Below are 21,398 nucleotides of genomic sequence, written 5' to 3' on the forward strand. Positions count from 1 at the left end.
GGAAGGAAGGAAGGAAGGAAGGAAGGAAGGAAGGAAGGAAGGAAGGAAGGAAAAAAGGAAGGAAGGAAGGAAGGGAAAAAGGAAGGAAGGGAAGAACCACTGAAGGATTTGACGACCATGGTTTAAAAAAAAAAAAAAGAAAAAAGCAATCTCACAATGAGGAAAGGTCCTTCTAACAAAAACACAAAATCTGGGAGCTGCAAAGGATCAAATGCTGAAACAACCACATAAGGATGAAAATTTCTACCGGGTAAAAGCTACCATAAAGAGTGTTGCTTTGTTTTGTTCCCTAGGGATAAACCACAAAGATACCTATAATCCCTTTATATATAGCCTTAATTTCTGCATTAAATAAAGAGTTCCTTTAAAACTCGATAAAGGAAAAAGCCCAACAGAAAATGATAGCTCACAGAAAAGGCACTTTAAACGGCTCTTAAATGTATAAAAATATGACCAACCTCACTCATAACAAGATAATAGCAAAGTAAAATCATGAGATAGTATGTTTCGCCCATCAGCCTAGCAAAGATCAAAAATTTGATAAAACATCATTGAAGCAATTACTGTAGCACTCACATACTATTGCTAGAACTGTGAGTTGGTAGAGTCTTATTGATTGTGATTGAACAACGTCTATCAAAACTCTAAATGAACATGTCTGATTCAGCAATTCCCTTCCAGACACTTACCCTACAGACACATTCCTCATGTGTCAAGTCACAGATGAGTAAGAATAATTATTATGCCACTGTTTTAATGAATAAAAATCTGGAGATCACCTCAACGTTCTTCAACAGAAGCTGGGATATTTAAATTACAGATATCTGTATTAGCACCCAGAATGCTTTGCAGCTAATTTTCTTTTTAAGAATAAAGACACTCGAAAACAATGCCAAAAGTACGTTTTAAGATTAAAAACGCCAAGTGCAGAAAAATGGGCATACTATACCTTATGACTATAAAATAGGGCTGTATATGAATGCATAAAGAATCTCCACGAATTGGTAACTTAGTAAGTGAAAAGTTAATGCAAGCAAGACGCGACTCCTTCTGAACACGAAGACCTCAAGGAATCCCACAACATCTGAGGATTTTCCAACACGTGTGCAATCAGCCTTCACGCTTACAGATTTGGGGGATGTGACTTGTGAAAAAAACAGTGGTAGTTTTCCAGCTACCGTCACGTGATTAGAACGGTCAGTTCTTTGAAATTTTGCAAAACTCATCTGTACAACCATCTGGGCCCGGTGCTTTCTTTGTGGAAGGTCTCATTTTCTTTTTTTTTTTTTCTTTTTTTTTTCAAGATTTTATTTATTTATTTGACAGAGAGAGATCACAAGTAGGCAGAGAGGCAGGCAGAGAGAGAGGGGGAAGCAGGCTCCCTGCTGAGCAGACAGCCCAATGCGGGACTCGATCCAAGGACCCTGAGATCATGACCTGAGCCAAAGGCAGCAGCTTAACCCACTGAGCCACCGAGGCGCCCGGAAGTTCTCATTTTCTTAACATTAGAGGACTCCTCAGGCTTTCCATTTCTTCGTGATTCTTGGGTCATCTTGGTACCACACAGAGTGCTTGGGATCAGAGCACGTTGGTCAGAGACAGGACGGGAGAGAGAGAGAGCCACAGGCCACAGGCTCCTTGTCTCGTGCTTTTCTGTGCCCGGGCCATCCTGCCAAGGATCTGTCTAGATATTTCAGCATCCTCCGTGAGTCACACTGTCCAGTGTTCACTTCTCAGAGCGCTCAGAGATCTGTGTGCAGCCTGCCAATCAAAATGTCCATCCAGGGGTGGACCATGGCTTCAGCTTCTCAAACACAGCCCTCGGCCACAATGTTAGCGGCTGTCCACCCTTACACACTCCCTCAATCTCCCATTGCATGGAGAGTGCTGATCCCCATTGCCAGGTTCAGACTTAGAGCTCCCCGAGGGGGTCGGCCTCCCCAACCCTGTCTGCCAGGGGTCTCAAACGGTGGTCCAAGACTGAAATTGAGCCCAAGTATTTTGTAGTTCGCATACCACCCACTTTTCCACAATTATCTGTTGACTCACAGCCGGTTCAGTCCACTCATTTATGTGACCTTCTGGCCCCCAGAATATGTATTTGTGACCTTGCAAGATCACGACCCTGAAAGATGGACTCAGGAAGAGAAATTGGGTAAAGCCTTAGTTACCACTTGCTTCAGGATTTATCCTCATCCCAGGCTGATTAGGGAACAAAGAATCTGAGGCCCCCAATTTCATCCAGCTTGTGGGATAGGCGCCCAGGGCTGATTTCCAAGTTTACGCAACTGTCATCCATCCCAGTGCCTCTCATGGGGTGTGAAGGGCAGGGAGGAGAGGGCAGCGGGTCAGCAGTGGGGGGGACAGAGCAGGTCCAAAGGGGCCCAGGAAGCCCACTCACCCTGGGGCACCTTCCTGTGGTTCTTTTGAATGATTTAGCAGAATCTCCTGGAGTACCTGGCTGGCTCAGTGAGTAGAGCATGTGACTCTTGATCTTTGGGTTGTGAGTTCAAGCCCCACGTTGGGTGTAGAGATTACTTAAAATAAAATTTCTTTTTTAAAAAAGGATTTAGCCAAAACTCTTGATGTGGACAGGAAACCGGTTAGGAAGTACTTATAGATCTACTCTGGCCACGTGGCAACCCGAGGAGATCACATTTATTAGCACATTACTAAATAACGTTGTGATTATAAGACAGTCTTGGTCCCTCGGGGACAACTTCCTGGGAAAAGAATTGTTCCCCACAGCCGGAGTCTTCCACAAGCCGCCTCCCTCCCGCCTTCCAGTAAATCTTCACTGACTGCTCGGTGGCCAGGCCTGACCTGCCCCGAGAGCTTCTGCTCACACATAGATCACGTCTCCCGGCCTCCCCAGCCCTTCAGGCAGCGCCCGCTCCCCGCTGAGCCCCCTACCCTGACCAGAGGGATTTCAGGGGCTCTGGGTCAGTGGGTTAGGTTGCCGGGGCTGCCGGAACAGAGTACCCCATACTGAGTGATTTAAATCCCAGAACTGTATTGTCTCCCAGGCTGGAGGCCAGAAGTCCAAGACCAAGGTGCTGGCAGAGCCGGTCCTTCCGGAGGCTCTTGGAGGGAATCCGCTCCCAGCCTGGCCCAGCTTCGGGGGGTCTGCCAGCCACCCACGGCCTCCCAGCCTCAGATGCTTCACTCAGATCTCTGCCTTGTCTTCACGTAGCGTCCTCCCTGTGGGTGCCTCTGCGTCCAAACTCCCCTCGTGAGGACACCAGCCCTATGGGATACGGGCCACCACACGCCAGGGTGACCTCCCTGTAACTAATTACATCTGCAACAACCCTATTTCTAAATAAGGTCCCATTCTGAGGTCTGGGGGTTAAGAATGGAACATGTGAGTGGGGGCGGGCAGGAGGAGAACACAGCTCAATCCACAGTAACTCAGGGCTTGGCCTCAAACTCACCGAGGGGCTAGTCCTGCGGCCCAGGGCCCACCCCACTTGTGGCCCTGACCCCTTCAGCCCTGCTCCGCCTGCTCCATCCCTGCAAGGCTTGCTGGCCCCTGGCCTTCGGCGTCCAATGCAGGCTGTTAGCCCCGCCCCCACCACCTGCCACGGCCACGTCTGTCCCTGGGGGAGGCCAGGGGTGAGGTGTGAGGAACCCAGACAGACATGGGTTCTAGTCTCACCTGCTGCACCTACTGGGTGTGACTTTGGAGGGACATCCCACTTCCCTGAGCCTCCGGACCCTTACCCCTAAAATGCTGCTCAGGCTTAGTGGGCGGCCAGACACACACCCTTCTCGTCCTGACTGTGTGCTGACCCCCAGGAGCCACTGCTCGGGTCTATCTGGGCTGGACGGCATCTGGCCACCCCCTCACCCCCACACACACATCAGTCTGTGATCCTTGCACCCCTCAGGAAATATTCTGGGCTCCTGCCAGGCATGTGGTGTAGCCCAGAGCCAACTCCCTGTCCTGTCTCCAGCCCTACCTGCAACAGCAGCTGGGGCCTCATGCTGTTGGGGGGAGTGAGTCTTTGCCTGAGAATTTCCCGTGCATCACAGTATTGGGTGTGTGCATTCCCTCTCTCCCTCTCTCTCTCTCTCTCTCCCCTTTTCATACGCCTGCCCCCCATTACCTCCAGGGAAATTCAGTCAAAACCCCCATCCCATGCCACAGACCCTATAAGACAACCTGTCCCTGCCAGAAGCCACCACCTGCCCAGGGCACCAAGTACTACCTAGCCACCCCGTGACTCCTGCAAAATGACAAGTCACACACACCCGCATTAAAGCTTCATGATTATTGTAAATTACCGTAATTACTAGGGAAATCAGTGATCACGAGCTGCCTGGAGCCCCACTCCAGGGACCCACAGCCTTGGCACCATCCGGCTGCCCTCCAGCCCCACAAAGGGCCACCACCCTCCGCCCCGGCTCTGGCCCCTCCAGCCCACACTCCTCTGGGGCTCTGGCTTGCAGCAAACATTAGTCAGGGGAACGACTGCAGAGGGTAATCCTGGCCTCTGTGTGAGCAGGATCAAACAGCAGCCCGGGGAGGAGGGAGGAACCGTCATCACTCCCTTTACAGACGGCAGGCAGCTTGCTCTCAGGTAGGGTCCATACTGCCCAACTCCAAAGCCCTGCTCTCACCTGGACCCCTCGAATACCAGACACCACCAGGACAGCTTGGCAGAGCAGCTTGGCAGCCCACTTCTCAGAGTGGAAGACTGAGGCCAGGGCTCAGGGATGAAACGGCCCCAAGGCAAATCATTCCAGAAGCCAAGATGAGGACCCAGCATTGCCTCGGTCCAAAGCCTGGGTCTTCCCACCCATACGCTGCTGAGACAGCCAGTCCCCCACTCCCAGACGCTGCCGTCCCCCACTTTGCAGGCTTCCACGAGAGGCCTCCAGGCCCCGTGCCTCGTGGCTGCTTTGCAGACACATTTTACTTTGCATTCACAGGGCCAGAGCTCCCAAGGCCCCGAGTAATTTGATTATAAATGTCTCCTGGATGCTTATAATCACGGGTGAGGAGCCCTCCCTCCCTGGAACTCTCAGGGGACTTCCGCACGCCTTTCCAGTGGCCTCTACTGAGGCCTGGAGCACAGTCACCCGGGGTGGGGGGAGCCCAGGTGTGGAATGTTCATCACTTTTCAGCCTCCATTTTTCCTTATGCCTCAGTAGGTGACCTTCCCACAGTGAACAACAGGGGCGCCCGGCCAGCACTTTTCGTTCTAGAGTATCATCCCAAGCCCACTTCTGCTTCTTCCCCGTGCCCCGAGCACCCCTTTCCAGCCGTGCCTACGGCAAAGCGCTGAAGGGCCTAGGCCCTGGGCGGGCTGTGTGGCACCTGGAGAGGGGGTGTCACGGTGTCCTCGCAGCAAGCAGCTGGTGGCCCAGAGGACATCCTCCAAACTGAGCATGAACGGGGGTGTGCCAGGCCTCAGCTCTAGGGGTTCATCAGCTCCCACAGGATTCAACCAGAACCCGGAAACCTCATAAAGTGCACGGCCAAACTCAGCAATCGCACAGCGTGCTCCTCCGGCCCCGGAACTGGGCATTTGATGGCAGAATTAAAACTGCCCAGGAAAATATACACCTGCTCAGGTCTCATGTGTGTCACGGGACAACAAGGGGAGATGGGAGTCAGGGGCTCATCCTAGTCACCCAGGGACTCAGACAGATGGACGTTTATCCCCGAAGGTACTTGCACAGTTCCAGAGGCTGAGGAAAGACAACAGGATCGGCCACATGCTGCCTCTGGAATCTGCTCCCCCCAGGAGGAGTACACAGCCTTCACTCACAGGCTGCTGCCCAGAATGCCCACTTGAGAGAGTAGAGATGAATCGTGTCCTCGGGAGGGGCCCCACGTAACCAACACAAACATACAGGCCATTCACACCAAAGACTAATCGGTCCGTCTCCCTCGCTCCACGTCCTCTTCATCCTTTTGCGTTGCTGTCTCCTCTATCTGCTGTCCACTCAGTGCCTCCCCTCTGCACACGCACCTGCCTACTGATATGTGCATTGTGATAACCGGTGGAGACGAAAACCACACTTGAAATTCCTGCACCTCACCTTTGGTGTGGTCACACCACTTGCTTTGGCCAATGGAGCAATGTGGAGGAAGCGACAGCTGCTGGTTCTGAGCCTGGGACTCGGGGGACCTTGGTGCCTCTCTTTGCCCTCTGTGCTTCTGCGATGGTCACGCGAAGGACATGCCCAGGCTCGCCCTTGCCCCAGTGGAGGAGGAGAGACACAGGATGCCTCTTGTATTCTGCACCAAACTTCCCAGCCAACCCAGACACCTGCCTCTCCCTGTAGGGTTCCAAGAATTGAGACCATTTGTGATGCATGGGAGTTAATGAACACAGATCCCTACCTCACACTTCCTATGAAAACACATAGCTAAAGCATTAAAAATAAAAGATAAAAGACAAATCTTCAATTTTTAGAAGAAAATGCAGGTTGGTGTTTTTATGACAACAAAGAAGATAAACAGGGGGTTTCTCTAATGAAACACAAAAAATAAACACCATAAAGAAAAATACTGACAAATAGTACAAGTAGAATTTTGATCTGACTAAAGAGGCCATGAATAAAGTTAAAAGACAAACATCATCCATAAATAAGGAAAACATATTTATTACATATTTGGCCACAAAGGAATTGATTTCCAGATCACAAAAAATAAATAAATAAATAAAAGAAGTCAGCGAGGAAAAACCAAAGAACCCAATAGAAAAATGAAGCAGAGACAAGAAACAATTCACACAGGAAGAAACCCAAAAGGCTAATAGATACAATGCAGGTCGTGCCCCTGCCTGGTAATCAGGGAGCGACAAACTAAAACAATAAGGAGATGTTACTCCACGCGCACCAGACGGACAGAACGGAAGGCGTGCCACCGAGCGGTGATGGAGACACGCAAAGAGTTTTGCAAGCTGCCAGTGAGAGTGCACAGTGCCCAGCAGCCTCGGACACCATCTCTCACCAGCAGCGATGAAGACGGACACGTTCAGAGACCCCAGCCCACCAGGGGGCCGGCACATCAGCAGCATCTCGAAGAGGGGCACATCCCCTGCTTGTCAGAGATGAAGGATTCTAGACTTGTCTGAAGAATTTGGGTAAAGAGGAAAAGCATATGCGGGAGACCAGTAGTATGGGTTACTGTCTGTATACAAACTGAAAAGCCAAAAAAAAAAAAAAAAAAAAAGACCGCGTGTTCTTCATGCACATGCATCCTCGGTGTAAGGAACACGCATGGGAAATGGGAAGGGTAGACACTGACTTCAGAACAGTGAGGAGGAAAGAGGCCAGGGGAACATGTAAGGGGCCTGCAAGTCAAGCATCAGTAAAAGCCGTATTGTGTTATGTCCTTCAACATGACTCGGAAGCAAATGTGTCATAAAGCCACCATGCATTACGCTTACCTGGCAGGTACATGGAAGTTTTATGTCGCCGCTCTCTACACGGGTCTGCATGTTTGTAACACCGCGTAATCACTTCAAAGGGTGATAAAATACGACAGGAAGCAAGCCCGGATAGCAACAATGGTGATCTTCAGGGGATGGAATTATAGGTGGGTTCTTTCGACTTTTTTCTACTTTCGTATTATCTCTCTTTCCTTTTGTGAAGATTTCTTACTGTTAAGGTAGCAAAGCGTGTATTTTAAAAACCCCAGTATCAAAGCACGCCCTGCCGTGCTGGGACGGTGGTGGGGAGGGAGCTCAGCCGTTCACCTGGCCAGCCCCTGGGCTTCTTTGCTGTGACGTAGGAGCTCACTTCTCCCCTGCAGCCAGAGTTAAGAAAGCTTGACGTGAAATGAATCATTCCAGGGGAGCTAAATCCCTACCTTATCTAATTTTGTATCCTGAGGCTGATTAATTTAAACTCTAAAATGAAATAAACATCAGCGTTAAATAAGGATTAAATACTCAGCAGGATCTTTAGTCCAACAAACTGACGTTGTACGTTTTATGGTACGGATTGAGGGGGCCCTGGGTGGCAAGTTGGGAGCAGAGGGAGGGCTCTGAGCTAAGGGGAGAAAATCGCCAATGCTCTGGGGTGCACTCACCTTTAGTCTCCACCTGGATGCCAGCAGAAAACTCGAGAGCCACCGACTAGAAGTTCTTCACACAGAGGAAAGCCTTGTGCTGTGTTCCCAGCTGCACCTTGTCACCAAAGGGGAGGGGCTAATCAGGGGAATGGGGTCAGGAGATTGGAGGAAGCTCTTAGAAAACAACAGAGAAGAGATCCTCTTTCCTGGGCATTGCTACCAAGTAGCTGTCAAGAGCATGAACCAACAGCCGTGACCCCAGCTTCCCCAAGCAGCCACTCATTGCAAAAGGGAACCAGAGAAGATGGGACAGGTAAGGATGGGGTAAAACTGTCGGACCCATGAGCCTGGAGGGATCCACAAATCTGGGCCAGAGAGGAGGGGAGGCCGCTGATGGCTTCCTCCAGGTCTGCAGCACAAACCTGGGCCATCATCCCCAAAACCAGCTACATTGCCCCCATTCTCTGCACAGTGATGGCATCATAGAGCTGGACCATTGTGAGAAACCATTACAGCATGAATGTAGCAACAGACCAGGGTTCAGATGGTCCTAGACACAGGCCCCACTGAACCTCTGACCAGTGAGCAACTCACTTAGCCTCTGGTCTCCCCACAGGTTCAGGGATGATGAAATCCCTTCAAAAGATGTATATTAAGCACCTACTTTATACAAGGAGATATGGGATTATTGGTTGAGGTATGAAATAGGTCACAGTCCCCCAAGGTAGGTGTTGTAATACCTGAAGAGCAAAGTCAAGTTGCTATATGGGAGGGGGTGGGTGTTTGACAGAGAGGTGAGAAGCATGGCATGTCTACGCAATCAGGAACATCTCATGGGTGGCTTCCAAATGCACAGTATCTGCTCTTCCTATAAAATCTGTAGCTGTCCTTATAAGGCCTTTGCAGAGATGCAGGGCAGCTGAGAAATACACAGATAAGAAGAGAGGACAGAAAGAACATGTTCCCGGCATTATCAGCCACAGACATTTTGCAGAGAAGAAAGCAACCCTTCTGGACCCATGAGTGAGAGCTACATGTAGAGGAAGACAGTTGTTAACTATTTGGTTCATGGACTTGGAACATTTGCAGACCAAGAACCAGGAGGCATGGGGTGTGGAAGCTCAGGAAGGGGTCCACACAGCAGCACTGGGGTGGCAAGAGATGAGAAAGAACCTTTCAACATGACCAGCACACAGACACGGCTTTCCACCAACAGCAAGACCAGTGAGTGGTAATAAGTGGTAACGAGCACTTGCCGGTGTGCGGACATCATGCTGTTGTCTGGGGCACAGACCTGTTCAACAATCTGCACAACTGGTAGGATGTCAGAGAACTGGGTTTAAACTTACCATCTTGCTATTGGCTTTCTATTTGCCCCATCTGTTGTTTATTCCCTTTTCCTCCTATTCCCATCTCCTTGTGAATTATTTTTATTCCATTTTGTCTTTTTTGTTGCCTTATTGGGTATAAGTGTTCTGTTTTGTTTGGCTTTGGTTTTTAGTCATTGCTTTACTGTTCACTGTATACATCTTCAACTGATCAAATGATATTATGTCAAATGATATTTGCCACTTCATACGTAGTATAAAAATCTTTTATTTTTCCTTTAAAGATCCCATTTACTTATCGGACAGAGACAGAGAGTGCACAAGCAGGTGGAGCAGCAGGCAGAGGGAGAGGGAGAAGCGGGCTTCCCACTGAGGAAAGAGCGTGACACAGGGCTCGATCCCGGGACCCCAGGATCATAATCTGAGCCAAAGGCAGATGCTTAACTGACTGAGCCACCCCTGCGCCACACACATGTAATATAAAAATCTTAATACACTGCCATTTCCCCCTTTGGCTCTTGTGATACATGCATGCGTTTGTTTGCTTCTACGTGTGCTATAAATCTCCCACTGTGTTATTGTTTTTATTTGAACAGTCAAATGTATTTACAAGATATTTTTTCATGTTTCACTTTTACCCACACATTTGCCATTTTTGGTACTCTTCATTTCTTTGTGTAAATGCAGATTTCCATCTCGTCTTATTTTCCTTCTGCCTAAACGATATCCTTCATCATTTCTTAGAGTGATCATCAGATAGTCGTTAAGTCCTTTAAGATTTTGTGTGTCTCAAAGTCTTTCCTGTCATGTTGGAAGGATATTTTTTTAAGCAGACTCCACACTCAGCATGGACCCCAACACAGGGCTTGAACTGATCACCCTGAGATCAAGACCCAAGCTGAGATCAAGAGCCCGATGCTTAACTGACTGAGCCAACCAGGTGCCCCTGAATATTTTTGTTGGTTGCAGAATTCTAGATTGACAATTGTTCTATCCTAACGTACTTTGCAGATGGTGCTCCATTGTCCCCTGAGTGTCATTGTTACTGACTAGAAGTCTGCCAACATCCTCATGTTTTCTCCCCTCTACATTATACATCTTTTTTCTCTGGCTGCTTATTTTGCTTATTCCCTCTGGCTACTTTCAAAATTTTCTCTTTATCATTGGTTTTAAGCAATTTGATTATGACTTGCTTTGATGTAGTTTTCTTCGTGTGTGTGTGTGTGTGTGTGTGTGTGCACGCACACATGCGTGCATGCGCTTTGTGCTCATTGATATTATTGGATCTCTGGGTTTATAGTTGTCATCAAATGTGATATAACCCACCCACTATTTTTTCAAATATATTTTCTTCTCCCCTCACCCCTCTTTGAGGGACTCTACTCCACATATATCAGTCTGTTGAAGTTGGTTCTCTGCTCATTTATTTTAGTCATCTTTTTCTCTGCATTCCATTTTCCTAGTTTCTAATACTCTCTTCAAGTTGACTAACCCTCTCTTCTAAAGTTTCTAACCTGTTGTTCTTCTCACCCAGTGTGATTTTCATCTCAGGCATTATGTTTTTCACCTCTAGAAGTTCAATCCTGGTCTTTCACATCTCCACTGAACATGCTCAACGTCTTCTTTAATTTCTTGATGTGGAAAAATACAGTTATAACAGTTTTGATGTCCTTTTCTATTAGTTCTATTATATGTGTCATTTCTGTGTCTGTATCTATAGATGGACATTTTCTTTTCATTATTGATAGTGGCTTTTTGTTTCTGGGAATGCCTGGTAATTTTTTATTAAACAACAATGTGAATCTTACTGTATTGAGTACTGGGTATTATTGTGTTTCTATAAATATTTCTGAGTCTGTACTAGGGTGCAGTTAAGTTGCTTGGGAAGATTTTGGTCCTTTGAAGACTTTCTTGTAGGCATTTTTAAGTGTGACTAGTGCAGTTTAGGCCTAGTGCTAATTTTCCACACTGCTGAGGCAATTTTGTTCTCAGTAAACTACTACAAGTCTTGGGAATTATAACTCATTCCACTGTTGCTGGTGGGAACATGAAAGGTATCTGGTTCTGTGTGAGGTTCAAGCACTGTTCCTTCTGCTTAGGTGGGTTTTTCCCTCCAGATCTGATTACTCATATACATGCACTGATTGGTATTCACCTGAAGACTCTGGAGCTTTTTTCCTTTGTAATGTCCTCCTGTCTGGTACTCTGGGTACTCACCCTGCATAAATTAGCTGACTTGGTCTCCCCAGACTCCCAGCTCCATCTCCTCAACTCAGAAATACCACCAGACTTAGCCCAGGTTCTCCTTCCCAGGCCGTCCTAGAAGCTCTTTAGTCAGGAGTTGGAACAATCATTTGGCTCCACTCATTGTTTGCTCTCTCTAGGGATCACTGTCCTGCACTGCCTGATGTCTGATAGCCTGACATGGGGTTAGATTTAAACCCAAATTGTCTGACACCAGAGGCCATCCTTAACCACTGGGCCATACTTGTCCCAGTCCCACCCTGAGGGTTTCAGCAGCTGCTGGTTGATGAGCAAGTAAGAGTTGAAATCAACACTGTTTATATATTATGAGCAGTTGTTGGCTGTCCTATGTTCCTACTCAGTAAGTTGCCCATCACTCACCCTATACCATGTGTCCTATCATTATTAACTAGTCTTAGTCCTTCTTACTGTCATTGCAAAGGTGCTGAGCTGGAGCCACTGACAGTGCTATTAGCAGTCAAGATGGGGATATCTACCAATTACCATCAAGAGCTGGTGCTCAGAGCCAGCACATCAGGGAGGCAACATCGGTGGGGGACCAGGGGCTCTTAAAAAGACCGCTTTCAGCAGGTACTCCACATACTGAAGTCTGGTCTTAAGGGGGCTCACAGTATTAAATAAGGGACTTGAGTGTGATGATTTCTCAGACTTTCTCCCTTAACAATTCTGAGTTTATAATTATCTATTTCCCCTCGGGGAAATGAAAACGATGATCCCTGATTCACCAGTGAACTTAGGAAAAAGAGGGAGAGAAGAATGGATCAGACCTATTCCTGGAATACACTAGACAGCTTCTGGAGATTAAAATAATGACCACTAATGGATATACATGTTTAATGTTTCAGTTACTGGTAAAATTAATACCCTGTTTAATATTAATAGAAGCAATGTACATGTCTGGGGTTGTTAATCTGCTACTTTTCCGCTACGTCAGATGTAAAAATAGCTCCCCGTGATTATCCAGGTGGGGAGGAAGGAGGGGGACCCGAGGAGTAAAGGGACGATGACAACATCATGCATTTTAAATGCCTTATGGCTCATCAGAATTCTAAGGGAGAACATTTTCTTCCAAGTACAGACACTGTTTCAAACTTCATTCATGAGTTCATTTTTATTCAACAAATACTTACTGAATGCTTTCAATAGAAGTGCCCCATACTATGTTATTCTCCTTACCACTCCACCTTATTTAATCCTACAACAACCCTTTGATGGCACTGCTGTTATTACCCTTCTAAGGATGAGAACATCGAGGCTCAACGTCCTGCAGGTAAGAACAGGACAGAGACAACACCAGAGCCCAAGTCTCTCTGACTCCAGAGCTGCCATTCTGATTCCAACCTTCCACGGTTTGTGTTCTTCTAAGGCATCTTTTTTAAGTCTATGATTGCATAAACACTTAAAGAAGTAAATAGGAATATAGGACAGAAAGGGAGAGAAGTGAGGTCCAGAAGGTGAAGTGCCCTGACTCCAAACTGAGAAGGCGGCTTTGGGAAAATTTACTTCCCTGATACCAAATTCAGAATTTTGTCATAATCAAATCAATATGTGTTGAGTGCCTACTATGTGCCAGGCAGTGTGTTAAACCCTGAGAAAACTGATTAAGACAGCCCGCCTGCCTTTAGGACACTTATAATTTACATTCTACTGGAAGAGACAGACAGAAACACAATGACATCACAAATAGAAACAAAACAAGTACCTAGGCATAAATAAAATAAATGGATTGCTTCTAAAAAACAAAGAAGAGACTGAGGCATCAGGGAACCAACTTGAGGAAGGAAAGTCATTAGAGTCCTCTCTGAAGAGGTCAGTCTGTTGGGAGTCTTTGGGCAAGCAAGGAAGACCACCTCGGTGTCCCTCAGCATAAGGGGCATGTTGGAGGGGCCGTGGGTAATTCAAAAGTGGGAGAGGAGCTGGAGTTCAGAGGAGATGAGGAATGGGGTCATCCTAGTGTCTGGAAGCAGCAATCACTCCCAGTGAAACTGCAGGAACAAATGCCTTCTGCCAAATTTTTCTCCCTTCCTTTCCTCCCTCTACTCAAGGCAAAAATCCTGGGAAGCAGGGTGAGGAAGGGGAGAGCCCAGTTGCTTGGCTTGGGTCACACACCCACTCCTTGACTGGGTGACAATAGAACATCTTAACTTGTGCCGCCCTGTTGAGGCTCTTCACAATAGGATGGAGGAGATTCTCAACCAAAAAAAAAAAAAAAAAAAAAACACCTCGGGCACTTCTAGGAATAGAGAACCAAAGTTGTGTGGATGGAAAGGTCAACCACAGGAGGAGACACTGGCTAGAATTTGGATGAAAAAATGCAGAGGAACCAACTTTTGAAAGTGGAGGGAAATGCGATCTAGGAAGTGAGGACAGCATGTATAAAGACCCAAAGGTGAAAGTTAGTGTCAGGTAATAGATGAATTTCATTATCTAGAGGAAAGGGAGCTGATCTCTCTATAAAGACACAGAGAGTAAATATATGTATGTGGATAGATGATGATGAAGATGATGATGCAAGAGGAGGAGGAAGAAGATGACAAGAGGAAGAAGAAGGAAGGAGAGAGGGAAGGAGGGAATGAATTATCCAGAATATAAGCTTCCTGGAGATGGATGATCAGATAGATAAAAGAATGGACAGATAAATGGATGGAAGGATAGATGGATAGATGAACAGGTGATGTTGATGATGGATGGTTGGGTGTGGATGGATGGATGGATGAATGTGTGGATGCATGGACAGATGGTGAGAAGATGGATGGTAGGCAGGTGGATGGAAGGACGGACGGACAGATGGATGGATGGATGGATGGAAGGATAGATGGATGGATGGATAGATAAATCTTCCTGAGATGCTAACATTTGGCTTTGTTCTCAAGTCTTCTGTCCCTTTGGCATCACCTTTTATGTCACTAAGACACCATGTGTCAGGCCAGGTGCAAGGGTGAGGTGAGACAAGTGCTGAGGGCACAAACTATGGTGAAGGGCTCACTGTCAGAGTCAGGCAAATACCTGAGAGTGAACACCTCCTTGAATTTGGTACCTTAGGAACTTCAATCACCCCCTCTAGTCCCAGCCTCATTAAGAATTACCCACACACTTCTGAAAAGTGAATGGACCCTCCCTCAGACAGATCACTCTGTCAGTGTGCAAATACCCAGAGTGTCCCAATGGTCTGTCCCACCTCCTGTCTTTGCCTATTCACTGAGACAAGGTGATGTAACAGAACAACCATTTGCACGGTTCTGGATCCAGATCCATGCTGTCAGCTTGCTGTGTGAGCCCGAGGAAGTCTCTTCCCTCTCTGGGCTTTAGTTTCCCTCTTCGTAAAACAAGGGAGGTTGGGCTCACCTCTGGCTCAAAATAGGGGTGGAAAAGAAAGGTGGGAGGCTCCCCAAATTGTCAAGGAAACCCCCCTTAGAGGGCTTGTACCACCCCTTACCCACTTTCCCAGTATTTTCTTCATCTATTGATTTTACAAATATTCTTCCCACATGCTCAGCATTGGACTAGATACTGCGGTGTAATGATGAGCCACACAGACACTGTCCCTGCCCTGCTGGAGCTTAGGGCCCCAGCAGTCAAGTCAGAGAGGAAATCAAGAAGTTGCCAATCACAGTTATAACAGCTGCTCTGAAAGCAAAGTCTGGTGGGCTACAGGACCCTGGCCAGGGAGCCTGACCCAGACTGCTGTCAGGGAGGCTTCCTGGAGGCAAATGAACAAGAAGTCATCAAGTAGATGATGAGGAAGAGAGGACAGGTGCCCTGAGGTCTCACACCAAGGTCGGGGAAGGTGGGACAGATCCCAGGTCTGCAGATCCCTTGTCGACCCCCGGGAGACTCACTCATTTGTGACGGCAACACTGCCTCCAGCTCAGAGCACATCATCTTGGAGTCCTTAAAAGTCCTTTCCTCTGCCTTGCAAGGCTGGGTCTTGCTGAGCACACAGAGGGGCTTTTAAGCTGTGACTTGTTGGCACAGAACCAGCAGAGGGTGTCATTCTTAACACACATGCCCTGTGGCAGCCCGGCATGCAGCCTTGGAAAGATGATTAGGGTATTTGTTCAAAAGACGAGATTGCTACATTTTTCTCTTCCACTTTTGATGTTTATGACTCTCTTTCTGTCTTCTGGCTGCATCCTAAGCCATGCAGAGCTCAGTCTTCAAACCTCATCTCATTATCCATTTTCCCCCCAATTGCATATTTTAGGGGCTGGTAATAGGGCTGCCTATGGTGCTATGTATTACAGCTGAACACTCCAACACCCCACACTCCCCCACCACGCAGAAGAGACAAAATATTTTCATTTCTAAGCCTCTAAGCCTAGAGGGGAAAAAAAGTTATGGGATTGTGTGACTGCCGTGGCTTCTTAAGAGCCTTTGGGAGCTGAGGAAGGAATCCAAGCAGGGGAAGGAATCCTGCCTCAGCTGACTTTTCTTAAGTCACAAGTGTGTGGCCACCTCACATGGCCAAAGGAGAAGGGAGATGCTCCTGATTACATCTGCCGTCACATCAACCTGTCTGGAGATGCCCAGCCCTTGCTCAAGCTAGGTAGCTTCTGGGATAAAGGGGAGGGCAGAGCCATGCTAATTAAGCACCTACTATGCAAAGATGCTGTGCCTTCTAGTTTCTAATTTGGTTAATTTGCATGTGTATCAGTAAGCTATGCTGAGTAACAAGTCACCACCAATTTAGCAGGTTTAGAACAGCACAGACTCATTATTTTGCAGTTTCCGTGGGTCAAGAGCCAAGGTACAGGTTAGCTGGGTCCCCTGGTCAGTCTCACCAATCAACGTGACAGCCAAGGCTGGGAGCTTCGCAGGTGTGATCTGAAGTGGGCCCCCACACTCAGAGGACATGGAAAGAGCAAAGAAAGGAGCAGACCACTCCGTATTGGTAGGTGGCAGTTTCAGCAAGCAAGGGGACTTCCTTATGAGATCTGTCCTGAGTTCCACAAGATGAGTGGCTCTACCCACTCCCCCACCAAATCCTAAAAGTTTACATAGATGACTTAACAACATCCAGTCATGTATACCACCCAGAAGCTGTCAGCACATCACTATCTCAAGTCTGTATCTTTGGGGCAGCTTCTGGGAATGGGATAGGCAAGCCAGGTGCACCTTCCCCGGACAGAGGAAGAAGTGATCAGCCTCCCATCGCCTGGTTCCACGTTGCAGGTCAACTGGTGATCACAGCTTCTCAATGACTTCCCACCACAGCCACAGATCTCATGTGGCAGACTCAGGGTCCTCTTCCAAATGTCTGGCTGCTGTATGAATTCAGCTCCTTGCAGTTATTGGACTGAGACCCTCGACTCCTAGGGGTCACCTGCCCTTCCCCCAATCCATCCCACAGCAGCTTGTTTTCTTAGGGTCAACAGAAGAGTATCTGGTCCTCCCAATCTCTTCTTTCTTCTCTGACTTCTAGACTTTATAGATATGCGTACACACACATGTGCGCACACACGCACACACATGCACGCACATGGTTCACCTGATTAGGTCAGGCCCACCCGAAACATTCTCCCTTTTAATTAATTTAAAAGTCCACCAGGTCGAGACTTTATTCACATCTGCCAGATCGTTTCACCTTGCCCTATAATGTAACCTCATCATACTTGCAGTCCCTCCCACTTGAAGGGAGGAAATATATAAGGGGATACCCCAGATGGTCATCTTAAAAACCTACCCACCGCAGCTTACACCGTCTTTTGTCCATAGCCTGCCTGGCCTCAGTGGCAGTGCAGCTCAGGTCACCTGGGTTGAACCTCCGTGCTGACTCCCACTAGCTGTGTAACCTCGGGCAAGCCGCCTGTGCCTTGGTTTCCTCCTCTATCAAATGGCTCAATAGTACCCACCTGGGAAGTTGTTTTCCAGGTTAAGAGACAAAAGCATGTGGCCTGCTTAGGGGAGCCGAGGGTGCAGGGAGTGCTCTGCCGACGCCTGCCACGATGACTCTGCCTGATTCCTGTATTCTTCCCCAACCCCGTGCTGCGCCAGAACCGAGACGCCTCTTCCCCCAAAGCACCCCCGTCCCTCCCCCACCTGCAGCAGCCCCTCCATCCCAGGAGCAGACGGAGATGGAGCAATTAGCCTTCAGTGATAAAAGTACGTGGTGCTGTCGCTGGGCCGCCAGAGGAATTTATGAACTGCACGGAAGCTTCTGTTGCCACAGGAGAATCTGTCAGGGGACCACTTCCGAGGTAAGAACAAAAAACACACCATCCATCACTGCCAGATCCTTCCCATGGCAAGATATTAGAGCATCGTTGTCCCTTCCCATATTTTCCAAGCCTTATACACTAAGCCTGTGTTATTTTTGTCATCAGACGAGAAAAGGCAATAAACCTGATTTTTCGTAGAAAAGCTCTGTGGTCAGAAACGCCAACTCCTGCCAGGTTGCATCTGCAGGTGGAATGCCGCCAGGATGCCCAAGAGCTCGTGCTTTTTTCCTTTCTTTTTTTAAAACCCAGATCCACTATGCAAATTGATCATAAAAATTTTAAAGCCTCTTGTCCTGTCTCAATTCATTACAGCCTTTGGGGGCCCAGCTTCAGCAGCAATGAAGCCTTCACTGTGCAGCGGTGCTGTCCTGAGAGGCTGGGCTGCTGGCCTTGTCCTGCCCACGGGACTTCTGTCCCTGCAGCCCGTGCCTGCCCAGCCACACTTACCTACTCGTCCCCCTAGCCAGCTGGCCACCACCCTTCATCACCACCATCTCTCTCTCTCTCTCTCTCTCTCTCACACACACACACACACACACACACACACACACACAGCAGTAGCCACTGCGTCATCCTCCAAGACGGACCTTCTCCACCTGGCGTGAAGCTAACAGTCCATAACTTATTGCTCAGCTCCTGGCTTGCTTCCACCTGCAGAGGAGGAGGACCGAGGCCTCCAGAACCAGCATTGTTACCGCCTCTGTTCTCAAGCCTGCTCTCCATCCCGGGTCCCGAGAGGAGCAGGCCCAAGCCCCTCCACAACCCCCACACACAGACCTGACAGCGCCCCCCAGAGGGAGCTGAGTAACCACCAGCAGCCACGCCCGGGCCTGCCATCCCCCACCCCAAGTCTCAGCATCCAGTTCTGACAACCAGACTTCCTTTTCTGCAGAACCCCACCTGCTCGCCCACTTACCCACCCACCCTCCGTCCTGCCTTCAGCCCACGTCCAGGGCCCACTGCTGCACCGTTCCATAGAACCTGATTCTCAAGATAGGAACTTGACAACTGGTTCTCACTGAGGTCTAGATGGCCAAGAAGCACTCGAGGTACTGGCTAGGGATCCTTGTCTCGTTCCATTTGCATTTTAAGTGGACTCAAAGGATGAATTCTTTTTACCAGTTTAAGAGAAGACTCAACATATCAGGGGATAAACATGAAGTATTTTATTTCCACCCCTGTCCCAGAATAACTGCCCCCAAAAGGGGTGTTGATTTCCCCCACCCCTTCCTGCTGAGTACCAAGTCCTTTGTCAGTATCTTGGCCGATGACACAACTTTGCCATCTCAGTTATCACAGCAACCTCATGTCAGTCTTCAGGGGACGTGTTTGGACTAGTGCAGCAGGATGGCTACTCTTGGCAACAAGCTGCGAGCAAGTGAGCTAAGCAAAGAAGCACGTGCAGGCAGGCACACTGACAAATTTTACACGCACAGTCAGAGAAGTAAATTCAACTCCAAAAGTATGAACTCTGCAATCCCTATGTCTTGAGCACAGAGATCCGAAGTTGAGTGGATAAGACCTAGTCTTGCCAACGAGACCAGAGGAGGCAGGTGAATTAATCACTATTCATTGTGTTCTCAGGCCAGGCCCCTGGGTGTCAGGATGATGGAGTTGTGGCCCCAGCCCACGACTGCTTGTACTAATGGAGGAAAAGGAACACACCTGGGGAGCCACAGTGTGCTGCAGGTTCAGTTCGGCGTGTGTAGAGAACATTCTGGGAGCCCTTCGAGGTGTATGAAGTCTTGGAAACAACCTGCCTCTCTGTCCCTGCCCTCACCTGCACCCTGCGACCCCCGTAACCGACTGGGGTGCCCCACACCCTCCACGCCCCCGACTCTCCTCTCTGCCGTCCTCGGGCTTCCCACCTGTCTCAATCTTTGTGTTCCTCAAGCCGGCAGCTTCACCTGGGATCTTGCCAGAAAGGCGGAATCTCAGGCCCCACCCCTGATCTGCTGGGGCAGAGACTGCCTTTTACCCAGACGCCCAGGGACCGAAACACACACATTTGAGCGGCACAGTGGACAGGGGCCCACACACGCCCGTGTGACCCAGGCAACCTCTCCTGTCCTTGACAGCCCTTTGACCCCTGATGCCTCCCCACCCGGATGCAGACAGGCTCACGGCCCCTCCCTCTGCATGGCACCAGGCCCTGCTCAGACGGCTTCCCCAGCCACCAGACCGTGTGCCCACCGAAGGCAAGAATCCAGGCTCACGCCTCTCCGCATCCCCGAACTCAGCCCCCTGCCAGACCCATGGGGCACGTGGTTTCCGACCGCAGTGAAGTGCATGAGTCAAGAAACCGCGCTGGGGCTGCTGTAGCACATCACAGCCTCGGTGGACGGACCAGAAGAGCGGTGAGGAGCCTGGAAGAACCGTTCAGAATCATCTGATTTGTTCGCAGCCCTTTCAAATGTCCAGAGAAGAGAAGGCACTGACCTTTTGGAGAGAATAGATTAATGTCGGGGCCTGGGGCCGGCTGCACCTTGCTGGAGCCCAGAGAGAGCCCGGCAAGGTGGGACTGCACACTGAGGTCCGAGGAGGGATTGCACTTGTCATTTTGTTCCCACGTCCAAGAGATTAAACGTTCCTCTGACTTGGCTGCTCTGGGAACCTTGTGGGGCTGAGACGGGAGAGGGGCCCACCTGGCACGCAGCAGCCGCGCCCTGGTTCTTCCTAGGAAGACAGCGGCTGTCGGAAAAGGAAACGTCACCCTGCTCTGCAAGGAAGTCATGACGTTCCGAGAGCAGAAATTCAGCAAATGTCATACCTCGGGCACAGAGATACAAAGATCTCAGAGACCCAGGGACACCTCAGATATTTGGGGGCTTAAGGATTTGGTCTCAGTGCCCTTTGAGCCTTGGAGCCAACCTGAGAAAACCCAGGCTGTAGGGAGGAATCCAGCTGGTTCGGGACACGGCGCAGGAGAGGAAGGACATACGGCAGGGGGGCGGGGGGGCTGCAGTTACTAATTCATGCGGATGAAGTCTCGGAACTATAATTAAGGAAGCATCTCTCCGACTTCGGAGTACGCAGAACAATAAACAGCCGCCTGCCTTGATGAACAGCCAGAGCGTCGCTGGACCGGGGCCCGGGCGCCGGCGCGGCAGTGTGCGGACTTGGGGAGGTGCGCTCCCCGGCACGGGCCAGCCTCCGGTCCTGCAGCAGCAGCCCCTCCAGGCCAGCGCGCCCGGGCGCAAGAGCGGACCGTCTCACCCACAGGTCGGGGAAACGCCAGACTGGGGGGAAATCACAAAAGTAAAATCCGGGAGGTACCCGGACGTGGGGCTCCCCAGCCCCAGCCCCAGCGGCCCGGGGTGGCGAGCGCTCTCCAAGGGCCGAGGGGACGCCCGCAGCCAGGCGCCCGCACGCTTCTCGGGGGGGACCCCGAAGTCGGAGGGGAACCCGCGCAAGCCGCCCGGAAAGAGGCGCTGTCCCGCTTGCGGACAGGGCTGCGGCCCCACAAGGCCCGCCCGGCCCGGCCCACCCCGCACGCCCGCCGGCCCCTCCGCGGCCAGCAGGCGGCCACGACGCGCATCCGGCCCCGCTCTCCGC

This window comes from Lontra canadensis, unplaced genomic scaffold (assembly GCF_010015895.1).
Source record: "Lontra canadensis isolate GAN:19392208 unplaced genomic scaffold, GSC_riverotter_1.0 scaffold25, whole genome shotgun sequence".
NCBI classification, from domain to species: Eukaryota; Metazoa; Chordata; class Mammalia; order Carnivora; family Mustelidae; genus Lontra; species Lontra canadensis.